At 37.9% G+C, this 24,960-nt stretch overlaps 1 protein-coding gene across 1 annotated transcript in view; it reads right to left on the reverse strand.

Annotated features, from left to right (window-relative positions):
* The window catches only part of tanc2a (tetratricopeptide repeat, ankyrin repeat and coiled-coil containing 2a), a 128,931-nt gene extending 104,313 nt beyond the window's left edge, over positions 1–24,618 (reverse strand). The window contains exon 1 of the mRNA XM_079826927.1: positions 24,535–24,618. The gene's annotated coding sequence lies outside the window, so the exon portion shown is untranslated. The remainder of the gene's footprint in view (positions 1–24,534) is intronic.
* Positions 24,619–24,960: the final 342 nt, after the last annotated feature.

The raw sequence follows: 24,960 nt of genomic DNA on the forward strand, positions 1-24,960 counted from the left end.
AAGGGAAATTTATGGCATTGCTGCGACACAGCTTCCTGTGTTCAATTTGGAAAATGCTGAGCGGAAGATCGCTCAGATGGGAATAGCACAAAGAAGTTAAATGCATCAACCCTTAGCCACAATTACCCAGCCAAGAGTCAGAATGCTGATTTTAGATCAATATAAGCTTGTTGAATGTCATACGAACCGTAAAGAGGTTAGTCTAATATGGTTTCCAATTCATAGAAGGGTAAAAACATTTTCTGATCCGACTGCCACCCCAACGGAGTCGGCGACCACAGCACCCACATTAGGTGACAGGAAGTAGTGGAGATACATGAGGTAGGATGAGGGGAGACTAATGTAATTGGGCAGGATGGGCTCATTCTGTTCCTGCTATCCTAGTCGGGTTTGTGGTCCTGAAATCCCATCCTGCATGTGGCAGCGCTCCAGTATACTCTCTCTCAGCTGAGGGAACGCAGCCCACTTCCCACTCTAGCTGTCAGGGAAATTATGGATCCTGGCAGGACCTTTAGAATACAAATTAGGAGGAACTCAAATAGTTGGCCGATTGCTGCTTTTCAGAGGTGATGCCATGCAGGGTCAATCTGAGGAACACTATAGCACCTGGTGTTATATACCAATTATATATATATATATATATATATATATATATATATATATATATATATATATACACAGTATATATGTACGTAACTACGTATATATAGCACTGTCAATTAAAGCAGTGTCTAAAAGGTTACATGGGTCAAACAAAATGAAAACAATAACTTTGTGCATTTTGACAGGGCAAGTAAAAATCTGAACTGGTCTGACTGGGCCAATAGAAACATTGAGCCCTGATATATTGAAGGGCACAGGGAAATGTGACATTTGTTATAATGGGTTTATGCACTCTAAAAAATGCTGAGTTAAAAAAAAAAAACTAAGTTGGGTTGAAAAATGGACAAACCCAACAATTGGGTTGTTTTAACCCAGAAATGGTGTTATTTTAACCCATCGATTGGGTTGTTTTAAGCAAACATTTAACCCAACCGCTGGGTTAAAACAACCCAACTGCTGAGTTTGTCCATTTTCAACCTTTGGTTGTTTTTAACCCAGCATTTTTTAGAGTGTGTGAAGATTGTTTTAAGTTCACTTAAATTAAGTTATATTAATTAAAGCCTAATAAATGATATTTTTATAGCTTTCAATAATACTGTAACGCTGAATGCATATAATTAATGGCCTAAAATTTAAAAGTATATCTATATAATTATATACAATTTCACATTTTTTGTAATTAATCACGATTAATACAACCTAATATAAAGTCAAAAAAATGCCCAGTACTAAAAAACTGATACATATACAAAATAAATCAAATAATAATGATTAAATTAATAATAATAATAATAATAATAATAATAATAATAAATCCATTATTAAAAAAAAAGTAAAATATAAATATTAAAATGATCCATCTTTTGTAAGTATTATGTAAATGGGTAGGCTTCTTGACATTCATTTCGGTCAAACAATTCCACAGTAATGGTGGACAGACTCAAAAAAGAAGGGGAGGAAGGTTTGAATAGGCCGTTTCATCCACTGTGGTGAAATCTTAAAGTTGAGTGCAAATATGCCAGCCATGGCAATTCTGAGAGGCGATAACGACGGTATTCAAATGTTACACTCTAATTAATGCTTCACTAAGCGACAGCAGAACGTTGCATAGCAACAGTAGAATCATCAGGCTGGTGGAAAATGGTGGGGGTAAGACTGAGAGCGTTTGAGGGGCTCGGTCAGGATGAATAGACAGATTAGAAACCAGAATGAAATGGACCATTAGCTCCTCCACACCATGTACTATTATTGCCTTCACATGCACTCATATGACATTGGGAAGCTCTTTTGTGCTAAAGTCTCTTAAAAAGCATGCTTACAAGTGTCCTCAGAGACCAATTGACTGCGGAGGACTCATAGTGTCATTATATAGATAGCTTGGGTCTTCAACCCCTTTCCTTTCTCTACCTCCACTATCTTGCTATGTGACTTTATGTTCTACACTTCACTCTAAAAAAAAAAAAAAAAATCAATGCTGGGATGTTTCAACCCATGTTTAGGTCAAATATGGACAAACCCAACCATTGGTTTACATTTTTTAAATAAAATTGTAAACCCAAGAGGTTGGGTTTGTCCATATTTGACCCAAACATGGGTTGAAACAACCCAGCATTTTTTAGAAAGTTAAATCGCATAAAACCTGCCAAGGTTCATTATACTCCAAAATAAAGGTAAAAAATAAATAAAAATGCATCAGTGTTAGTGCTGGGCGGTATACCGGTTCATACCGAATACCGGTATTTATTTTTGTTATGATATGAATTTTGATGATACCGCAATACCGGTATGTCGCTTAAACAACGTTACGAACGCGAACTATGTGAGAGCAGTGAGAGCACAGCTGAGCATCGCCTCCTATACACTCATTCACTATTCCCTACATTATCACTTTATTTGAACGAGTGAATGAAAACGAGTGCGTGAAGTCGCACAACCGTTGTGTGTACATCGGCTGTACACTCATTATTGCGGTGCGATGTGGGATAGAATGAGTGCACTCAATAACGTTCACTATGGTTTCGGACACCACTACAAAGCGCTGTCCCCTCCAAATAATGCCCTATTTGAGGTTATAAGGGGCGATTTCGGATTCAGCCCTTGATTACTGTGGAGAATTCAAACTACACGCGGCGCGCGCAAGAGAGAGCGGTTTCTGCGCAGATCGCCGCGATGAGATTAACAACGCTCACCACATGGATCTGACCCTATGTCAGATATAGACCGGAGCGAGCACGTTTACGTTTTTTATGGACATATATCATATACTCTAGTGCTCTAAACGTGAACTCGAAGCGTGTATGCGCACATATTTCATCACGTCTTCAAATGAAATGTGCACTGATTTGTCTACACTGAACCATATACGGCTGATCACGACCGCGATGACACGATGGATTATTCTGCTATGCAAAAGACAATGAATGATGTAAGATTAACAGGTTAACAGATTAATAAATAAACTGACAATTCAAAGAAGAATGGGCAATAAAGTAACTGCTTTATTCTTTCAAACTGATGTGTCATTTGTTCAGAGAGTGCTCTTAAATGTATTGCAAATATCCGCGTTTCTCCCTCGTTTTGGCAGTTTGTTGTTATATAGGATTTCTATAACAACAAGATAGGCTTTTTTAAATGCTTAAGGTGCCCTCAACTCCTTTTTTCTCTCTCGGTGGTCATATTTTAATATTCATGTGCCTGTAATGAGTGTTGCAGGTCTGTGTTTTATTGGTTGTCTCTCCATAGCATCATTTTGTGGGGCTTTGCAAACCTGTATTAACTCTAGTGTGGAATTTTTCTACAATATTCACTCATCATGACAGTAAAATAGGGCATTCTAGTCAATCTACTGCAGTATTTCCTCTCTCAATCAGTAGAAAATGTGGTTAACACCGGTCATGCATAAGGGGAAAAAATACTGTCATATACTGTGAAACCGATATAATTTAGAAAAATACTGTGATATACATTTTTGGTCATACCGCCCAGCACTAATCAGTGTTTTATATATTCATAACGAACATTACGTTTGTTGTACTATTAAGATTTATTTGCAGTGACAATATTTTCATGACAACTAAATCACTTTTCCACCCTAAATTCTCACCCCCTTAATGTGTCTGGACTTTTTAGTAAATTCTCATTATTCTCAATGATGACTCTCATTAGTAAAAATAACTAATATAATGATTTATATAACCAAACCGCATAAGACCGTAAAACAAAAACTAACACACATTACAATCATTTTAGCATTATGCTAATGAAAAATAGGGTAAATGTGCTAAATTGAGACAATGCAAGGACATTTTGAATCCTGGGATTAGGTGAAGGAAATCAAAGAGAAGGTGTTCTGTTTGGTAAGCAGTTTTAGAGGTTAAAACATCTCTGTCTTCCTTGTGAACACACAAAGTTTCCTTGGGGTCCGATTTCAGGACGATGGGCAAAAATAACCTGGTCAGGTGCTACACTCGATTTCTCATGAATAATCCAGAGATAGGCAGATATCAACAGACTCAAAGGGACACTGATGCACTGCTGAGATGAAATGGCTTTATAGCTATTTTAAGAAACATTGATGCATAAATTATCTATCTTCAGAACTGTAATCACAGTCCAGTATCTGCTCAAATGAAGAGACTTGGTTTTGCATCCATTCCATTTAGAAAACTAATTATGGACAGTAGAATACACAATGAAGTTAACACTATTATTGTACAGAGCCGAATCCACAAAAACAAATTCCTTATGAGCAATTTACTTCTCCATCAAACTTCAGCTAAATGCACTTAAATAGACATTTGTTTATGTGCATTTGTATGTTTTTTAACTGCCAAAACTAAGCCAAAAACCATCTATGAGGATGTTGATCCAGAGATAATTGAGAATTAATATGGAATCAAATACTTAATAACTAAACAAACAAATAATAATAATATATATATTTTATATCTCTGTATATTGCTTTTTTGTACAGTTAAAGGGCTAGTTCACCCAAAAATATAAAAAAAATTGCATTAATTATTTTCATGATGTTCCAAATCCATTAGACTTTCGTTCATCTTTGGGGAAAAAAAAAAATTAAATAAATTTGTATAAAATCTGAGAGATCGACCACTTAGCCACTTCCAAAAAAGTTAATGAAAAGGTCGTAAAACTAATCCATTTGAATAGAGAGGTTTAGTCGATAAAAGACTTGATCGCTGTATATGATAAACAGTTTGAATTTAGGTTTTTATTCTATAGTATATGTAGTACAACACAATTTTCAGCGATAAACCTTACAATAACTGTTCTGTTAATAGCCCTCGGTTGATCTGACTGTCCGTAGGCGGGAATACAAAGAAGTACAATTGGAGAAAGTGTAGAAGTATAATCTGTAGTTTTCGCAAAAACCCTGGAGCTGTTAAAAGTCAAAACGGACTTAACGTGACAAATACATGGGAATTTCTCGTCTATGAGTAAACACTGAGAATAAGAAAACGTTATATAGTACCGACATTGCGACAATACAAAGCAGGCTGAAAATAAGCACTTAAGGAGATACAAAATAAGATAGCTCACTCTCCTCTTTTCAGACAGAAAAAAAACAAGGTTTTGTTTAGATCAGACATTCGTCTTCTCCCTGAAATGGAAGAAAACGAAGGCATCGTCTTATCTTTACGATGGAGTAGCCTACAGCGCAGGGATTCTCCAACACTAACGCAAGACCAACTCAAACCCATTCCATCATGATTATCAGAGCACTAATAAGCTTATAAGGGTAAACATCACCAACACTGTCCAAAGGGGCAGTAGTGAATGTACGCAACTGGCAAGACATTAAAAAGCTCACCCGGACTTCCTTTACGTCTTTTGTGAGATCTCAGAGTGCAGCTGCTGCTGGATCGGACACACAACGGCAGGATTTCCTCCTTTGGTCAGGAGTCTGTGCGCTCATTCATTTCCCTAATAAAGCTTCAGATTTAGACACGTACAAAAAGGCGGACAAGATCTGAACCAAATACCCAATTAACTGATTACACTTCTTTGGTGGATGAAAGATATTGCACGTGTGCGAGCACAATCACCAGAGACGGTTAAAAGTTTGTAATAATTACATTTTTTTCTTATGCTCACCAAGGCTGCATTTATTTGATCAAAAATACAGCAACATTGCAAAATATCAATACAATCTAAAAATAACTGTTTACCATTTCTAAAACTTAATTTTTTCGTGTAATGTCAAAGCTGAATTGAATATTGAAACCAAGTGACCTGGTTCAAGTTCAGTAACATTCTTGTGGGTTCATTGTTTGCCCACTTCCAGTCTATTGTGCTTTATCCTCCAGTCATCCTTCCCACAATGCACTGGTAAAAGGCTGAGGCCTCCACTCGCTTAAAAGCATGCCCGAGGGCAGGTGTTCCTAGCAAAAACCCACGCGGCAGACGGCCTCGGAGATGCAGGAAAGATTTAGGGCGATCAGCCACCCAGCAATTAACAATACAGAGATACAGAGGGAGAAACCAGCAAATGGACACACATCAGAATCAATGAATCACGCTGGCCAGACTGACCTAGATTCTCTTTCCAAGCAGTCCTCCTCCTCCTTGTGCTACTTAGAACGGCCATCAATAACATCGGCGTGCCTCTTTACTACTAAACAATGGACGTTTGGCTCTGAGGAGCACCAGTGGGGGTTTGAAAGGAGACAGGCAGAAGATGTGTGGAGATACCGCGTAGACTCGGACTGTTCATTTCGGCCTGGTAAAGCAGTGGAGATAATGCACAACGGGGAACGGACCTGCAGGAGATGCGTGCCGATGCAACGGGTCAAGAATGTTACGCTACGCTATGTAAACACAACAGAGGATAGAATTACATCAAGATGAATGTTATTGTTAGGTGCTGGCAGAAAAAGTACAGTCAGGGCCAAATACATCCCCAACACAATCAAAGCAGAATGCATGATTTATGATTGCTCATGCCATCTTGATCACACTTTTTAAATGAGCAAGATGAGTGAAACCTTAGGGCTGGAATCCACTCACACTATGTTGAAGTGTTTTATTCTCTTAAAGCCGTTTGTCTTCCAAAAAGGCCACGTATAGTGCAGGAAAGTAATAGTATATTTGGCTCATTGTATACAGCCAAAGAACTATAATACTTGATTTTCATTTGATTTAATTCTCTACTTCATGTATCACAGAAAAGAACAGTATAAAAAAAATACATATATTATTTAGATTCATTTTTAACATTTTAATTTTAGAACAAAGTTGTTGAATTACTGGACTACAGAGAAGGTCGTCAAGTAAAAACCCAATTCATTTGTCTTCACACTTCTAACTTGCAAAACAGACCTACAATGAGTTTTGAGGTTGTTCGCTGAAGATATACAGTATGTTTCTGTAAAAGCCACAGGTCAATGTGATATGAACTTTTGTTTTATTTGTTTAAAAGCCAAATTTCCTAGTGAAGAGCATAGTGTTATTTTTGACTAAGACAAAAAAAACATTAAAAATTGTTTACAATAACTCAATTAAAGCTAAATAAAATAAAATGTAATATAAATATAAGATGAAAAACTTAAGCTTAAACTTTTTAAAAAGTTCCCTTGGCAACTAACCAAAATACGTTTCAGTACAAAAAAACAAAAACAAAAATAAAATAAAATAAAAAAGAAACCTAAAGCTATTTCCATTTATTTAAAAATACTTTAATAGTATAAATACTAAAATAACACTGGAAGAGGTTATTTTACCAGGGACAATCACTATAACGATGAATATATAGTTCTAAAAATCGTTCTAAATGTAAAAGAATTGCAGACTCCACCACACAATTAACTATAAACGATATTGTTGGAATCGCTTTAACAACCATTTTTTTTCCAGCTGATGAATGATAAAACCATTGACAGCCAATCAGAATACATCCCGCTTTAAAGAGCTTGAGTGTTTAAAGCGGCAGATGACAGAAATGCAGCGCATGCTTAGAATAAACAGAACGATATATAATATAGTTATCATTCTTGGTAGGAACAGGTTACCATGGGAACGAGAACTACACCAAAAGAGCTCAGGAACAAATGACCAATTGCCAAAATCCCTGCAAACGATTGCTGCGAAGTTCAATATTTATATTTTTCATCTACATTTTGAGCATCGCAAACAGTAAGCATGCTGCGCCTGGTACAGTACTTCTTCTGCCGCCTCTCCTCTTTGCGCCCCGTTTCTGGCCTGTGTTAACATCCTGTTTATAGACTTCGTAATATTTCCAAACAAATTACATTTGGGGAAATCATTGTCTGGTTCCGATTTATGGCCGCTCAACTATAGTGAATCTCTATAATGAACTGTACATGGGCGGCAGTGGCTCAGTGGTTCATGTAGGTTGTCTACTAACCGGAAGGTTGGTGGTTCCACCTGACCAAGTGTCGAGTTGTCCATGAGCAAGACACCTAATCCCAGCTGCTCCAGACGAGCTGGATGGCACCTTGCATGGCTGACACCGCCATCGGTGTATGAATGGGTGAATGTGAGCGCTTTGGTGGCCATGGGTCTGTTGAAAGCGCTATATAAATGCAGTCCATTTACATCTATGTGTTTGCAATATGGAAATACTGCTGTACTGAATCAGAATTTAAAAAAACAAAACATACTAGACCGTACACCAGACCATAAGTAATTCTCCAATCAGAATACTAGATCAATGGTCCCTGTCTACAGTCCGAGACACAGGTCACAATCAAGCTGGAAGACATGATTAGTGTTTCCAGGGCGACAGGGCGAGCCACCACTTGTCCTTATCCTTTAACACAGCAGGTTTTCGGAAAGGGGTGGGGGGTTCAGTGCTGATTTGTAAGTGGCATCTGGCTCCAAGTTACTACCTGACCCCAGGTCAGGTATCAGGTGGCCACGATAAGACATCTCGAGTGTCTGAAACTGAGCCCAAAACACCAAAACTCACAACAAAAGCAGGGAAATAAAACAAAAAAACAGATGGAACCCATGACGATCCATTAACTGCTGAAATAAATTCAGCATATATAAAATATACAACAAAAAACAAAAACAGATACTAAGGAAGAAATATGTTCTGTATTCTGATAAACACTATATATTTTTTATTTGAAAATATACAAAAAGTCATAAAAGGAAACTAATGAAATGATGAATATATTTGACAAAATATTAGTACTGAAATCCGGCCACTAATTAAGTGTGTTGAATAGCATTTGTGCTTAAAACAACACAAACGTATACATTTACACCTTTTGGCATTATTTTCTGTCCTGTACAATTAAATCTGTATAATTCATATTTCTCAAAAGATTACATTATTTTGGTCTTTTTAATATCCGTCTCATGCTGGAAAAAACACACAATTGAATTACTGTATGATTGTAAAATTGCTCAGAGAGAAAATTCCTTGAAGAAATGCAATACAGAAAACGAGTGCTGATGTTAACTTTAATTAGTAAGGCAATGAAAATATTGTTTTCTGGGAAGTAATTCACATCATATCAAATCTATACAGCATGACATTTACATATTTATCCTACGGTGACACGTGAAATACCATATTATTTAACGTCACACTATATTACAATTCATGCAGTGCAGCCAAAGTATCCTGCATCATCACAGCGATCAAACTGATACTTTATTAGAGCTAATAAACCTGGAAGGCAGAAAAAGTGTCCTTTTATGAATAAGCTGACCTTCTGACACCCTTCAGAAACACGGTTCTTCCTGGCCGAGCAAAATCTGGCCATTTACAAAGTACAACTGAACCGCAGCTAAGCCATTTATTATGCATGGATACAATATACAATGTCATTACACATACATATTTTAGATAAAAAATTTAAATTTATTTTCATTATATTCATGAGTGAACAGAGAAAATATGCCCCAGACAGTGTATATAAATATATATAGACATGCCATGTCAACCACTATTTGTATTCATCACACTCTCATCCTTAGTGTTGAAATGCTGTTCAAATGATCTTTTGTGTTGTGCATCTATTTACTGCACAGAGAGAGCGGCCCATTATGATTGAAACATTTCTCAGAGACACAAGAAATAACACAAATCCTTGTCAATGTGACAGGGGTGTCGGCTTAATGAATATATATGAGGTTCTTTATGGCCTGAACGTGTGTAATCCAAGGGTTAAACAAATTCCCCCTGTGGCCGTCCACTCCCATGAGGCCTCTTGGTGGCATGAACTGTCAATCAATCAGACTAGTCAACAAATCCCCTGTGGTGCTGGCTGACTTTTACACACACCACACCACACACACACACACACACCACACACAAGCTGGACACAGAAAGTGACCCTTTTTGTGATTGCTCTGTTAGTGCTGTTCATTTGAATAAGTGTGACTGTGAATACTGCCATCTAAACCCTGATGTGCATAAAACAAGTGAACCGAGACCCACCCTTTCAGGGGGTGTTCACACTTGTAGCTTGGATATCTTGGTTCGTTTGGTCCAAAGCAAAAAATAAAAAATAAAGTAGTCCTCGTCTGCTTAGCGTTCAAATCAGCATTTTAACACCGAACCTAAAGGCATAGGGATATGTTCACAACCTGATTGGTCGGCTTTTATTATGTATATTTCGCAACGAAACTTACCTAACATCCATCTTGTTGTATGTGCGTAGCCTGCATATGATGCTATCTCGACCAGCTTGTAAAGAGCTTATAAAATGTGTAAAGGAGTCAAAACCGCAGCAGGAATCCCTCCGTCACACAAACAAAGATCTGCTGTGAGGAGATGCGGTACTGATGAAACTGTAACACCGCGATTATGAAGAAAAAAAACAACAAAAAAAAACAGGTATGCTTGAAGTTTTTTTTATCCTTTTAGAGTCGCATCTTGTGACATCATGTTTTTGGTTCGTTTACATGTCTTTGGTCCATGTTGTAGTCATATTTAATTCAAATCGCACCAGAGTTCGTTTGGAAGGGGTCTCGGTTCGCTTGTTTGGTGCACACCAGGGTTCAGATGGCAGCTTTCACACTTGTTCAAATGAACCGCACAGAGCAATCGCACCAGGGTTCGTTTTAATCGAACCAAACATGCCAAGTGGGAACACACCCTCAGTACGCTTTCAAACAAACTCTGGTAAGGTTAAACTGAAATTCGAACGCAACTAGGCCTGTAACGATAACTACTTTTTGTTTTGCGATATATCGTCCCAGAAATAATTGCGATAAACGATATTACTGTCATTTTCAGACTGAATATATAATCCTAAAATAACAGCATAATAATGCAAGTAGACCTACACACTTTCAAATGACAACCTTTTAATTCTTTAGATCATGGAAATTAAGGGTAAAAAATATATTATCCTAAATAAAAAAATAAAAAATTTTATAAATAGTAAATAAACATTTTCCCTTGTGAAACGGCTTTAACACTCGTCATTCTGGGTTGACATTTATATGTGCACGGGAACAGGGGATTAGGGCATTGAAATCGAGTCCATTTGGGCTTATTCTTCAAAATTGTCAGTAGTTGTCAGGAAAACACTATAACGCCTCAAATGAAGCCTTTTTTCACCTGTCGATAACCGCTCTGTGTATGAAGGAACTGCCGGAGAACCACTTTCGCCTCCGTCTCGGAAAACATACAAGATGACAGCACAATCGAGTAAAATGTTGGTGACATTCATTATCATGTAAACATAATGGGCGATATATTGCATCACAAACAAATTGAGGTCATGTACATATATTGTGCGATATAGCGATATATTGATTATTGCGACAGGCCTAAACGCAACATGAACCGAAACATCTAAATCAGGATGTGACATCACAAGATGCGACCCTTAAAAGGACAGAATGCTCAAGCATACCGGGTTCTTCTCGTCATAGGTTCTATGTTGCCCATTATAGTTCAGTAAAGTGTCGGAACCGCTGTTTTCTTGTAGCATATCTTCATTTGTGTGTAGGAGAGGAATTCCTGCCGCTGTTTTGACTCCTTTACACATTTCATAAGCTCTTCATGAGTTCTCAGCTGGTAAAAATACCACCATATGTACACACATCCAACGAGCGCATTTAGTCCAGATGTACACACATCCAACGAGCGCATTTAGTCCAGCACACAGCACTGTTTTGGATGTTCGCCAAGTTGTCGCAAAAGCCATTTCTTTGTTTTTTATCTTTAGATTCGGTGTTAAAAATGACAAGCAACCCAGGACTAAAATGCATAATTTCCTTGTTTTGGTCCAGACTAAAAGAAACGAAAGAACCATGAGAACTGAACTACAAGTGTGAAAACACCCTTAAATGACCAGCCAATGACTGTGAACCAGGGGTGAAAGTGAGATTGGGCAAATGATAGATGAATAATTTTTTGGCAGGGCAGTATGATAGACGACAAAGATGCGAGTTTTAGAAAAACAAGCTAAAAAGAAAATGAGACTAAACTAAATACTGAAGAAGCTATTCAAATAAATAAACAATGAGAGGGAACTAAGTTCATTCAGCCCTTATGAACTGCTACAACAATTATGGGAAACTAAATGTCCATATCACTGTTGCTACAGATATGAACAGTGGAACGATTCCTCTAAAAACAACAACATTATATGCTTGCAATGAGTTTGGTTGCTCCATTTGACTTGAACTAACCTATACCTTTCATGAAAAATTATCAAAAGTATCAAATATAAAAATAAATGGTTACACTTTATTTCGTTAGTCCACTTTAAACATTCTACTAACTATAAGTAACTTTGCAACTACATGTCAACTAACTGTCATTAAGTTACTTATAGTCAGTAGAATGTCTGTTGGGGGACCAACAAAATAAAGTTTTAGTAAATATTAATCAGACAGTCTACAAATACTCTAATGACAGTTAGTTGACATGTAGTTGCAAAGTTACTTATAGTTAGTAGAATGTCTAAAGTGGACATATCAAAATAAAGTGTTACCAAATAAAAAAATGAATAAATAATTGGAAGAAGAATTTTTGCTGCCCTCCATGGCAAATTTCAACCAATCAATAAATAAATAAAATTACTCTGAATATATAAAAACTATACTACTTCACTGCTTATTTTTTATGCTGGACAGTTAAACCACCTAGATATTTTTGACATTAAGACTCACAAAAAAAGCTGCATTTTTAATTCAGAAATTGAAACTAAATGTATTCAAGTCAAGGCCTGTATTAAATTACATTTTTAATGAATTTTCAAAAGATACAGACAGAAAAAAAATCCCGTCATCGACTCAGATTTAAGGAAACAGTCCAGTAACACACTGCATTTGAAGATAAAAATAACCAAATAACATGCATAATAAATGCAGAATTAGTTCCAGGCGTCAAAAGACATGTTAGTGGGCATCAAAGCCAGAACAACCGTACTCAAGTTATTTAAAGATTTACTTTGAAATAAATTATGTAAGAACTTAAAATATCTGTAAAGCCACTAGTCAAACCTACGACAATGGACTAATGTATCAAAGCTTCAGAAAACGTCTTCTGGCTTTCTGTACAAAATATCCTCCCCTTATTAATAAAAAGGTCTTATCCAACATGAGAAAAATAAATAAGCTTAAAGTCAACATAAGATCTAAATTATTTAAATGAAAAAAGCGATTTGGGTGCAATTATAACAAACACTGACCAGGCCTGCTGTGTATTCTTGGTCTGACATCCCAAGCAAACAGCTCTTTGCGCTTATCAAGTTAACATTTAAAGTACTAGTATCCTTTAGATAGAACACCATTTGGAATGTGTTCCCTTTTTTACTTGAATTGAACACTACACTGATGCAGCTCGTGCAGGCTCACAGAGCTTATACTAAACGTTTTACTCTCAATATGAAAAACAGGCTCATTAGCCCGGTTAAAGGTCAAGCGAGACACTCTATATGCATGTTATGAGGTGTCTAACCATTCCCTCATTAAGGAAAAACTTGCGTTTCAAAGAAAGGGTATAACAAGCAGTAGTAGAGTCAGCTGCGACAGAACTCACACCTTAGAGTCACCATGGCAATCGCTGCCGAGTTCCACATCCAGAGCAAATCCAGACGTGCAAGACTGCCAGATAATTAACATAAAAAAACTAGCACCTTTTAAAACTTACTGCTAGGCTCTAGTGTGTTTTAAGCACTACCTTGAAGTATATTTAATAATTTGGGGGATTAAGGAGTAACTTCTTAATCAAAGTCAAATCAAAAACTTTATTGTATATGAAAAAGATTTAAAAAAAACCATCCCCTTAGGTGAAGCTCAAACAATCTGAGGGCCCTTTTCCATCTAAACACACTACAGACGCTTTTAATAACGGTCTTTGGGGGTTGCTTTACAGGAGGCCACTCTTCAGAAATGAGCCCAACTAGTTACTATTAGCAGGTAATTAGCAACATATTAAATGCCATTAAAATCCCACTTTACCACAACTATGCACCCTGTATAGAAATACTAGACCACTAGAGGAAAAGTTCAGAAGAAAATCAGACTTTCAACAGAATTATGACCCTATTTATGAGATACAGCCAAATCTGGTCCCCAACTGTGTCTTCAACCTGTGTGTGCTGGGTTTAAGTTTTACTTAAGTTTACTTACTATATTTTGGGTACTGTCCCCAGAAGTAAGCTTAATATAACAAAACCTCACTCTGGGATAAGTGGGAGATGTCCTGAATACCGATAACTCTTTATACTTGAAAGCCGGTAACTGAAATATTCGCAGATACATCTAAATCCAAATCCATTTTTTTTTTGACAGCCTGATTACAAAAAAAGTTTCACCCATTAAAAGCCATGTCCCAAGCAGCACGCTATTATTATAATTTTATGTAGCCTATATGACAGCACTTAACTGTATTTTCCTTTTTTGAAGTGATTCCAGTCATATTTCAATAAATTCAAAATAGAGATGTACCGATAAGCTTTTTTGGGGCCAATACCGATAACAATTATAACAAACAATTTTTGGCCGATTTCAATACTGATATTTGTCACTTCCTCTCTTATTTGAACTTTTGTCTAAATGTAGCTAAATTCTACTGTATAACATTAACATATTTCTGATTGAATCGGAGTGACTTCAGGTTAAACCAAACTTTTATTTTTGACAGGTTGCCATGAAGACCTTTGAATTTCTGTGAGTGCGTTTATGATCATATGATGATAGATTTTGTCAAATGAAATGGTAAAATGCTCATGAAGTGGCTCTGGAGATGAAGCTCAAACATTCATGTCCTCATAAAGTTCACGCAGTTGATTAATAAACCATTGGTTTGTTATATCGGCCTTTCATGATATAGCCAATGGTTGTAAATTAATAAAAATAAAAAACAAATCGGCCAATAAAAAAAATTCTATAAAATCGGCGGCCAGTACATCGGTGTATCTCGAATTCAAAACCATCATGGCGAACAGTGCGTATTTGAAGTGTCGTCGTTCTATTAAATAGCCTTCCCAAACTAGTTTAATACAATTTTAATACAAAGTTGACACCACACTAATTTAAAAATATACAAAATAACAAAGTGAAAATAAGTGGCCTTTTGGGGTTATGGAAGCAACAGTTACCATGGCGAAACACATTCCCAACATGAACTGTTAATGAAACATGAAAACTGCTCCTGATGAATAGAATTAACAGCATACCTGCATGAAAATCCTTCCCAGCTAACACACGTCGAACCGGTTACGTTTATTGGTAATGTACTTTTATTTCATGACTTACTAATAGACAATGTAACGTTGCATGCTCGTAGTTTCTCTTGTGCTTTATATATAAAGTGATATACAGCGTGCGCCGCCGCATTTGCGCATGCAATTGAAGAGTGTGCGCTATGAGCACAGTATAACGGCTGACAGGACAGGAAAGTTCAGTTTTCTGAGGTGAGAAAGACTTTATTTCGTAACAAGCTACAAATATAACGTTAGAATAATAACACTAATAGCCTGGCAACATATAATCTGACCGCAGATACTGAAACGGGACAACACGTTTATCTCAGGCACCCTGCTCAGAATGGTCTCGTGTCCCAACCCACCAGTTGAGAAACACTGGTTTATAGTAATTATAAAATTATAAAAAGCTGTACATAAAAGAATAGTCTAGATGTGTCTGTGTGTGAGAGAGTCACTGCAACAGAGAGAGAGAAAAACAAAGAGAAGGGCCAGGCTATAACATAAATCTGCCTAAACTATCCCTGTAATGATAATTGCAGGTGCGTAAAGACACTGAAAGTCCCATTATTAAGGGTTAAGGTTCAGGTCTAGGTCTAAGGTCAAATATTCAAAGAGGGGAATGTAGTGCAGCGGTTAGCCATCCACATATTAGTGCAGTCCAGACAGACTAGTGTTTCAGGCTACTGCAGTCATTCATTTCATGAAACCGATTGAATACAATCAGCCATTAAGGGTCAAGATTTGCAATGGCATCTGTTGCAATGTGCCATCCTAACTCAACAGTGATTTAGCTTGAGAAAACATCTATGAGAAACACTTCGATTTAAAGTGTTATTCTAACCTCACATATGGCTGTGAGATACTTATTACAATTCTGTTTGGTGGTGCAGAAATAACACCCTTGAGCAATAAAATCTACCGTCCTTAAACAAAATAGCTAGACCAAGGTCAAAGGTTTGGATTCCTCCTGAGAAACAACGGTGATAAATCACTCATCACGCTGATTATCATATGGTGCTTCACGTTAACCCATCAGCATGAACATCATCTACACGGTTACCCGAGTTTGACACTGTCGCTAAAACGTCCTCCACGTGCCCTGTGCACGCCTGGCACTCGTTGTATTTTAGGAAAGGTAATATAACCCATGCAGCGGGTGTGTGAGGTCCCTGTGGAGCTACACACTCCCCTCCCCTCCGCTCCGTCAGCCAGCCACAGCTAGACAGCAGTTTCTGAAAGAGGACCGAGCGTGTGCCGAGTTTAACATTACAGGCGTAGTCACCTGACCAAGGGCAGATGACGGACAAGAGGAGACTAACTGAATGTCGGGATTACAGCTGCAATCATTCATTCCCACAGCCGTTTTAAATGAAACCGTAACGGTCCAGTACACATCAATTATCAAGAACAAGACTTGCAGAAAACTTCAGAGTTAGTCGAATTCAAAGTATTACGTTTTGCAAACACTATGAACGTAAACACTATAAAAGCACTCCAAAAAGCTTTGATTGTGTCTGTGTTGAAATGCAATTTAATTCATGGGTTTTTCTAGCACTAACATGACGAGCAGTTACCGAGAAGATGGCAACGAGGGAATCAAAAAAAGCTGTGGATTGTGACTAAGACCCCTACGGTGACGGCACCCACTCAGAACTCCTCCATGTCTATGACGAGGGGACAAACAAATCTGCCTCAATGTAAACAACATGGCTGAATGTTTGCTGTTTACAGACAATAATCATGAGAACATACTTCCTTCCCTTCTGTGCTTATGTGTAGCAAGCATCAGTGTTTTTAAGGCAATGACAAATGAATATGTTCCCTACAGGTCAATAAATTGATTGATTGATTGATTGATTAAAAAAATATACAGAAAAATACGTAAGTACAAAAGTGGCAGTGAAGACATGAATAATGTTACAAAAAATATATATATTTCAAAATAAGGTAGCACTATAGAACAAGCTTCCAATTTGTTAACAATTAAAGGGTTAGTTCACCCAAAAATGAAAATTCTCTCACCCGCATGTCGTTTCAAACCCATACGACATTCGTTCATCTTCGGAACACAAACTAAGATTTTTTGATGAAATCCGAGAGCTCTCGGACCCCTCAATAGACTGCAATTGAATTACTATTTTCAAGGCCCAGAGAGGTAGTATAGTCATCATTGAAATAGTCCATGTGACTCCAGTGGTTCAACCTTATTTTTATGAAGCGACGAGAATACTTTTTGTGCGCAAAAACAAACAAAAATAACGACTTTATTCAACAATTTTGTTCTAGCCTGTGCCAGTCTCCTACATAGTTTACGCTGTTAAAAAAGTGCAGCTCCCGTGTCATCGGCTGCCGTATAACTCAAAAGAGCTGCACTGCTTACAATGTAAACTGCGTAGGAAACTGGCACAGGCCAGAACGAAATTGTTGAATAAAGTCATTTTTTTTGTTTGTTTTTTTGCACAAAAAAAAAGTATTCTCGTCTCTTCATTAAAATTAAGGTTGAACCACTAGAGTCACATGGACTCTAAAGTAAAGTGTTAAAGTGTTACCTCATCCTGGAAATTAAAATATTAAGCAGTGTTTTCAGCATTGATAAAAATAAATGTTTCTTTAGCATCAAATAATCATTTCTGATTTCTGATGATGCTGAAAATTCAGCTTTTGAACGGTACTAGTGCATTAATATATGAATATATAAATATATGCATTATGTCGTTTATATATTTCCTTGTCATTACCCATCAAACTTGCCTTTTGTTGGACGAACAAAAAATAATTTCTCATGGGTGGGGGAGCAATCTGAGGCTGAAACTACAGTACAGCTGGAAATAAAGACACCCAAGAACAGGTACCACTTTATTTCACTATAAGGGCCCTACTGTTCTATCAAACAAATGATACCATGATAGAGAGCAGAAAAAAAGAAAAAAAAAAATCTGCCTATAGAGGAATGAAGGGTTTTTGTCGATCAAAGCTGTTCCTTGTCCAGCAGCTGTCGCAACCATGTCAAATAACCTGGCTAATCAACACTCTGAGTGCTTCTGGGTAAACAGAAGGAGGCTTCAATGCTCTATATCTAATCGACTATCACTGATAAAGCAGCGGCTGAATCCCCAGAATGACAAATACAAGAAACCCTCTAAATTCTCCACAGATATCAAGCACTCCACAGATGTAAACCAACTTTGGGTAAACGGAACTGATGTGAGAATTTTCTCTTCCTTAAAAAGCAAGGTTCTTGATCCTTAAAAACAGAAGCAGCATTATGCAAAAGGTGACAAATCGATCAATCCCTGCTCACCCTTTCGGTACACTGAAAAGACATTGCTCAGTACATTTCACAAACAATTACAAAAAAAACAGCAAGTAACACATTGATTAAATGTGCAATTTTGGTTTCACTTTATTTTTATGGTCCCTTAAACACATTCTTTGGACTAAGTAACGTTGCACCTACATGTCTATTACCTCTCATAGACTGGTAGGTTCAGGGTTATAATAAGTTGACATGTAGTTGCAAAGTTACTTATATAGTCAACACAACAGAATGTTCAAAAGGGAAGTTATCACCATCTGCTGTGAAATAAAGGCTATGTTTATTAATACCGTAGCAGTGCTACTACTACTTCTGCAGTGTATGCAACTTTTCTGTATACATATAACACGTGTTACCTGCTATCAATGGAAATATCTGCAGTAATATATGTGCTCAACATTGGATTTCCAGTGTAATGACTGAAGAATATCTTTCTTCACACATTTGATCGGACTGCCATTAGGGTTGGGCATCGTTTTGATTTGAACGATTCTGATTCCGATTCCGATTCTTAGTTTCGATTACGGTTCTTTTCGATTCTCGATTCCGATTCTTTGAGGGGTGGAGTCACAACATGTCACAGGCTCATTTCACAGAGGAAAATTGTATTTTGATTCAATAATGAGTTTTAGTTTTGGGACTTTCTCCGCTGGCATTTTCACTTGCTTTGCTGCAAAGGTGAATGGAGTTCCACACCGAGTCCCGGTTTAACAATAGCATTAACAGCAGTCATTAGGACTGCTACTAGCGTGGGCAATTTGCGTATAGCTACATTTATCTACGAGGGGGAAAAATAATTTCAGTAACGTTGTTGTTCACCACAATTCGCAATTTGGTCAAGGGGTTTACACTACAATCACTTACCTGATTATGATGAGGTGGGATAATGTTAGTTCACCCTGAAATGAAAATAAAGCCATCTTTTACTCACCCAGCTGTTGTTCAAATGCGCGTGTTCCAGTGTGTGCGCACTCCAAGCCGCAGTAGCCTCGTGCAATATTGTCATGACAACCGGTACACAATATTCACTTAAGGAGGTTATATTATTAGTATTATTTCTTATCATATACGTTATAGAAAAGACGAGAATCGCGTTTTTTTCTATTGAGCTTGATTTCTCAAAATGGTGCGCGCGCGCGCGCGTGTGTGTGTGTGTGTGTGCTTATCGTGGGTGCAATGACAACAGTGCGAGTTATTATAGTAGGCATGAGCGCCGGCGGCTGCTGACGGCTCATAGTGTAGCCTACACAGAGGAGCGCGCTCAGAATAACGACCGAGCTCAGTGTTTTGACTGAATAATACGGTTTCTTTCTCGCAAAACCTATAGTGTGCCCACTGAACACTTTCCATATGGCGCGCGTCTCCCTGTATCGTTGCGTGATACATTTGTTTACTTTTTGTAATGTTTTAGCTGATCGCCATTCACTGCCATAATAGGAAGGAGCGCGTGCAGGAACAGTATTTTAAATGTCATAGGACATAGGGCACTGGGACAACATCAGGGAAAGTAAAAGAAGGCTTTATTTTCATTTCAGGGTGAACTATCCCGTTAATAACGTTGGTTAGCGCAGGGTTGCCCGAGGGACAGACCTGCGCAGCATTTCAAACACGCTACACTCGTTAATTTATAGCTACACCACATATTTGTAGTGCATCCTCCCGTGCAAGAAATAAGTTTGTCATGTGTTGCACTGTGCCGACCCAGGTTTTTTTTTTTTTAGTGAAATAAAGCCACACTTTTGAGCGCCACTTACCGTGCTCCATGGCTGCAACAGAACAAACGGGCGCGGCAAGCACTTCCGAAAACTTGCGCGTTTGGAACCGATGATCGGAATCGAAAACAAAATTTCTAAACGATTCCAATGGCATCGTTATTTTTTAAACGGTTCCAAGTTGGAACCGGTTCTCGATGCCCAACCCTAACTGCCATATATAGGTGTATATATAGTGCAGTATACAGTGCACTAATAGTCTTTTTGAACATTAGAAAAACAAATGTGAAAACTACCCATCCAAAAATACAAGGCTAAATCATCTCAGCAAAACAAAACATCGTTCATTTTTATTAATGGAAAGCACACTGATCCATCTTAAAAATAAAAATAAATCAGCAGCAACAGACAGCTGAAACAGATGTCCTGCCTTAAAAAAGTCTTTGAGATGAGATCGCAGGTGGCACTTGTCTTGCATGAGCAGGAGCAACATGGGGTTTTCTAAAATGAGACATCTCAAAGGGTCCATGCTGTTTGTTTCAACACTGAACACATGGCACAGATATCTGCATCTACAAATCATCAGGAGCGGATAGAACTCCAGCCACTCAATATTTACATGTTGGCCAGTGTTAAAAACAAGAAAAATGTTCCAACTGATGTCCTTTTCCGGATGTCCCTTATGCACCATTTGTTTTTAATCAGCGATTTTTAACACCGGCATCTGTTTCTAGCTGTACTGTTTTGCACCTAAATTTGGCAGATACATGTTTAAAGATACTCACTGAGTAATATAACATTAATCCTGCATTAAAATCATGGAATAAAGTTATGGAACGACAGACAGAAAGGCCGAACGATCGATCGATCGATAGATTGATAGATAGAACGAACATACAACAATGGATAGAAAGAACAATACGACAAACAGACAGACAGAACAGATGTATACCAGGACATTTCTTGGAAGTTTTGATGAGAAATCAACCAGAAAGTGTAAGAATGACATTGTGATCCCAGCGCTGGGACTGTGTGATTCAAATTGCTCATTTGGGATTCTATGACATTAAAGAGCCCTTGAACTGTGTCTTTGACACCCTGCAGCTAGAACCAGGAACAATTCAAAATCACCCCTAAACACGTATTAGGCAAGTGTGTATTATTTGACGTCCCAGAGAAATGCTGTTCGTTCGTTGCTGGCCAAGTACGTTTCTTCGACTGCAGCTGCCTGCAAATAGCATTTAATAAAACATGACTCAGTGGACATTGAACAGAGAGTCCATTGCGTCCTGCCCCAGACTCCTTGCTTTTCATCATTACATTTTGTTCTTTCGGTGTCCTTTGCTTTAGCAATCTTCTCTTACCAGCTACGTCTAAAAGAAGAAGAAGAAAAAAAGGGGGGCGGGAGAATAAACTTGCCTGTTTTTCTAATAACTCCCCCAACTCGCTGCCCATCCTGTTTTGGAGCAGATCAAAGGTAATAATCCCCCATAATCCTCTGGTGTGCCCTTGCTGTTGTTATGGTCATTATAGGCTGCCGCATTGTTGCTAAGCTATCACGATTGTTCAGAAGAAAGCTACACTGGCTCAGTTTCACAGTGTAATGCCTATTTCACGGATGGACAGCCACTAGGATAATTAGATGGGGCCCGAGCGGACACTGCAATGACATACTTTTTGGACAGAAAACAAGGCCTCGTTTCTGCAAACTAAGGGGTCAGGGGAAGGTACAAAAAAAGTCTGTCAAGAAAGTCGAAAAAGTTAGAGTGGCTGCAAAAACTTAAGAAACCAACCAAAATGAAAACAGTCATGAAAAGAATGGTTGGCATTGACATACACACTTCAGTTTTATAGCACAACAGCCATGTAATAGTTTTACGATCCTTCTATGGTTCCATAACTGTGACATATGGAATAATGATAGCTGCTTTTGTCTTTGCCAGATTTGCTGTCAAAGGATCTGTTACTATTTATTGGCTGCATGCAGTACAAATTCTTTGGATGGAGGAGAATGTGAATTGAAATGACTTCTGCAGATTACCACTGTGTTTAGGGTAAATGCATTCGTGCATAGCCAAGAGATTTCACATTTTTAAATCTGCACCTTTTTCAAGTCCAAGCTTTGATATGCAAGAGCTTCTCTAAGGCTATTGGGTTTGACTTGTGATTCTATAATTAGAGAAAACTTTTGCATTTCAAAATGTTAAGGAAAACAACAAAACTGTTCACTAACAGAAATTCTTTCCAGTATCTTATTGAACACACATTCAATTTTAATAATTCAGTGCTTGCCAAACACTAGTTACTTCCTTTTTTAAAAACTTTTCACAAAGAAAAAAAAAAAGATTTATTTATAGTATTGTTTGCCAACTCCTTTACATATGGTCAACATTGTTACTCTACCTTGAGTTTGACACCAACATAATTGGCAATTTTTTACTTTTTAGCCAAAAACTCCACTTGCTAGCATAAATGCTAAGAGCACATGGCACTAATGAAATCATGGTTGAAAGACTTTCAAACAACCCATTGTGTGATCAGTCATAAACTCGGTTTTCCTTTTGATATTGAGGTAACAATTTTGGCATTTGACAAAGTAACTCTTGGTGTAAGAACTTTTTAGATTAAAATATTTTCTCAGAGAGAGCACATACACTATATTGCCAAAAGTATTGGGACACTCCAAATGATGTAATTCAGGTGTTCCAATCACTTCCATGGCCAAAGGTGTATAAAATCAAGCACTAGGCATGCAGACGCTTCTACAAACATTTGTGAAAGAATGGGTCGCTCTCAGGAGCTCAGTGAATTCAAGCGTGGTACCGTGATAGGTTTCCACCTGTGCAATAAGTAAATTCATAAAATTTCCTCACTACTAAATATTCCACATATTCAACTGTTAGTGGTATTATAACAAAGTGGAAGCAATTGGGAATGACAGCAACTCAGCCACAAAGTGGTAGGCCATTTAAAATCACAGAGTGGGATCAGCGCATGCGGAGGCGCACAGTGAACAGAATTCGCCAACTTTATGCAGAGTCAATAGCTACAGACCTCCAAACTTTGTGTGGCCTTCAGATTAGCTCAAGAACAGTGCGTAGAGAGCTTCATGGAGTGGGTTTCCATGGCCGAGCAGCTGAATCCAAGTCTTACATCACCAAGTGCATTGCAAAGCGTCAGATACAATGGTGTAAAGCACGCCACCACTGGACTCTAGAGCAGTGGAGACGTGTTCTCTGGAGTGATAAATCACACTTCTCTGTCTGGCAATCCGATGGACTGGTCTGGGTTTGGCGGTTGCCAGGAGACCGGTACTTGCCTGACTGCATTGTGCCAAGTGTAAAGTTTGGGATGAATTAGAGCAGAGACTGTAAGTGTCTTCCATGTCTTCTCGTCCAACATCACTGCCTGACCTCACAAATGCGCTTCTAGAAGAATGGTCAAAAATTCCCATAGACACACTCCTAAACCTTGTGGAAAGCCTACCCAGAAGAGTTGAAGCCGTTATAGCTGCAAAGAGCGGGCCAACTCCATATTAAACCCAACGGATTAAAAACTTTTGGCAATATAGTGTATACCTTGTGGGAGATAATTACACCAATTTAAAAGTAAAGTGTGATACGGTGACAGAATTGATGCAAGTTTTTGAAAAAAAAAAAAAAAACGCTTTTATAAAGGGCTTTTATAAGGGCTTTTATAAATAAAATAAAATAAATGAAACATTACCAAAAGAAAAGTAAAAAAAAAATGTTTTGATTACATGCTACATCATGGAAAAAGTACACTGACTAATTCAGACAAGAAATCATGATTTTCAGCTATATAAACACTTTTTACAGTTAATATTGTTAAGGCCTGTAAAATCTTGAGATCCATGACAATGAGTAACAAATTATTTAAATAATTAAAAAATATAACCATTTGAAAAAAAAATAATGACTCTGGACGCCAAATGTACCTGCAATTAAAGAATCAGCAGATACTTTCAGTGCACAACCATTCTAACCAGGTTTGGTGCAATAAGGTATAAAGCAATGAAAGTTATTGCTTTGAGTTTTCGTCCTAACCAGAAATATCCATGACAAGCAATTGCTTAATGCGCTAAAACCTTGGAAGTGATCAATTATTAAACCAACCAATCAACAAGACTGCCGCTAAGCAAAAACCATAGGGATCCATTCTTGATTCCTCCCTGCACAACCTGTTTTTCCCATAAAGACAGTGAAAGTCAACTCACCATTAGAAGGAGGTACAGGGCCTCACAGCAAACCGCTATAGGGGTCGAGTTGGAATCGTTCTCCTGTGGGCAGGAGCCCAAGTCCCATCTCCTTAAGATTTAAACCTCAGCGGCTCTGTATAAGAGGCAGAAAACAAAAGCAGCACATCAGAAGCATGATAACAAAAACAGTGGCCATCATTTTCCAGACCCTACCGTGAGCCGAACAAACTAGCATCTTGCCTGAGAGCCTATGTATAGCCCCACAATTCCCATCGGCACCCTCAGCGGCATGATGCTGGAGGCTCCTAGGGAGGGGGGTGTCTATGTGTAACCTTCATAGCGCTAAAAACATGGAACACTACACGTGCAATTGAATTAACGCATAACATGTGCATTTACACATGTCTGCACACATGGGAGCCCACTTTCTCTCTTGAGAAAAGA

Source organism: Gobio gobio (genome assembly GCF_949357685.1).
Source record: "Gobio gobio genome assembly, chromosome: 1".
Classification (NCBI taxonomy): Eukaryota; Metazoa; Chordata; class Actinopteri; order Cypriniformes; family Gobionidae; genus Gobio; species Gobio gobio.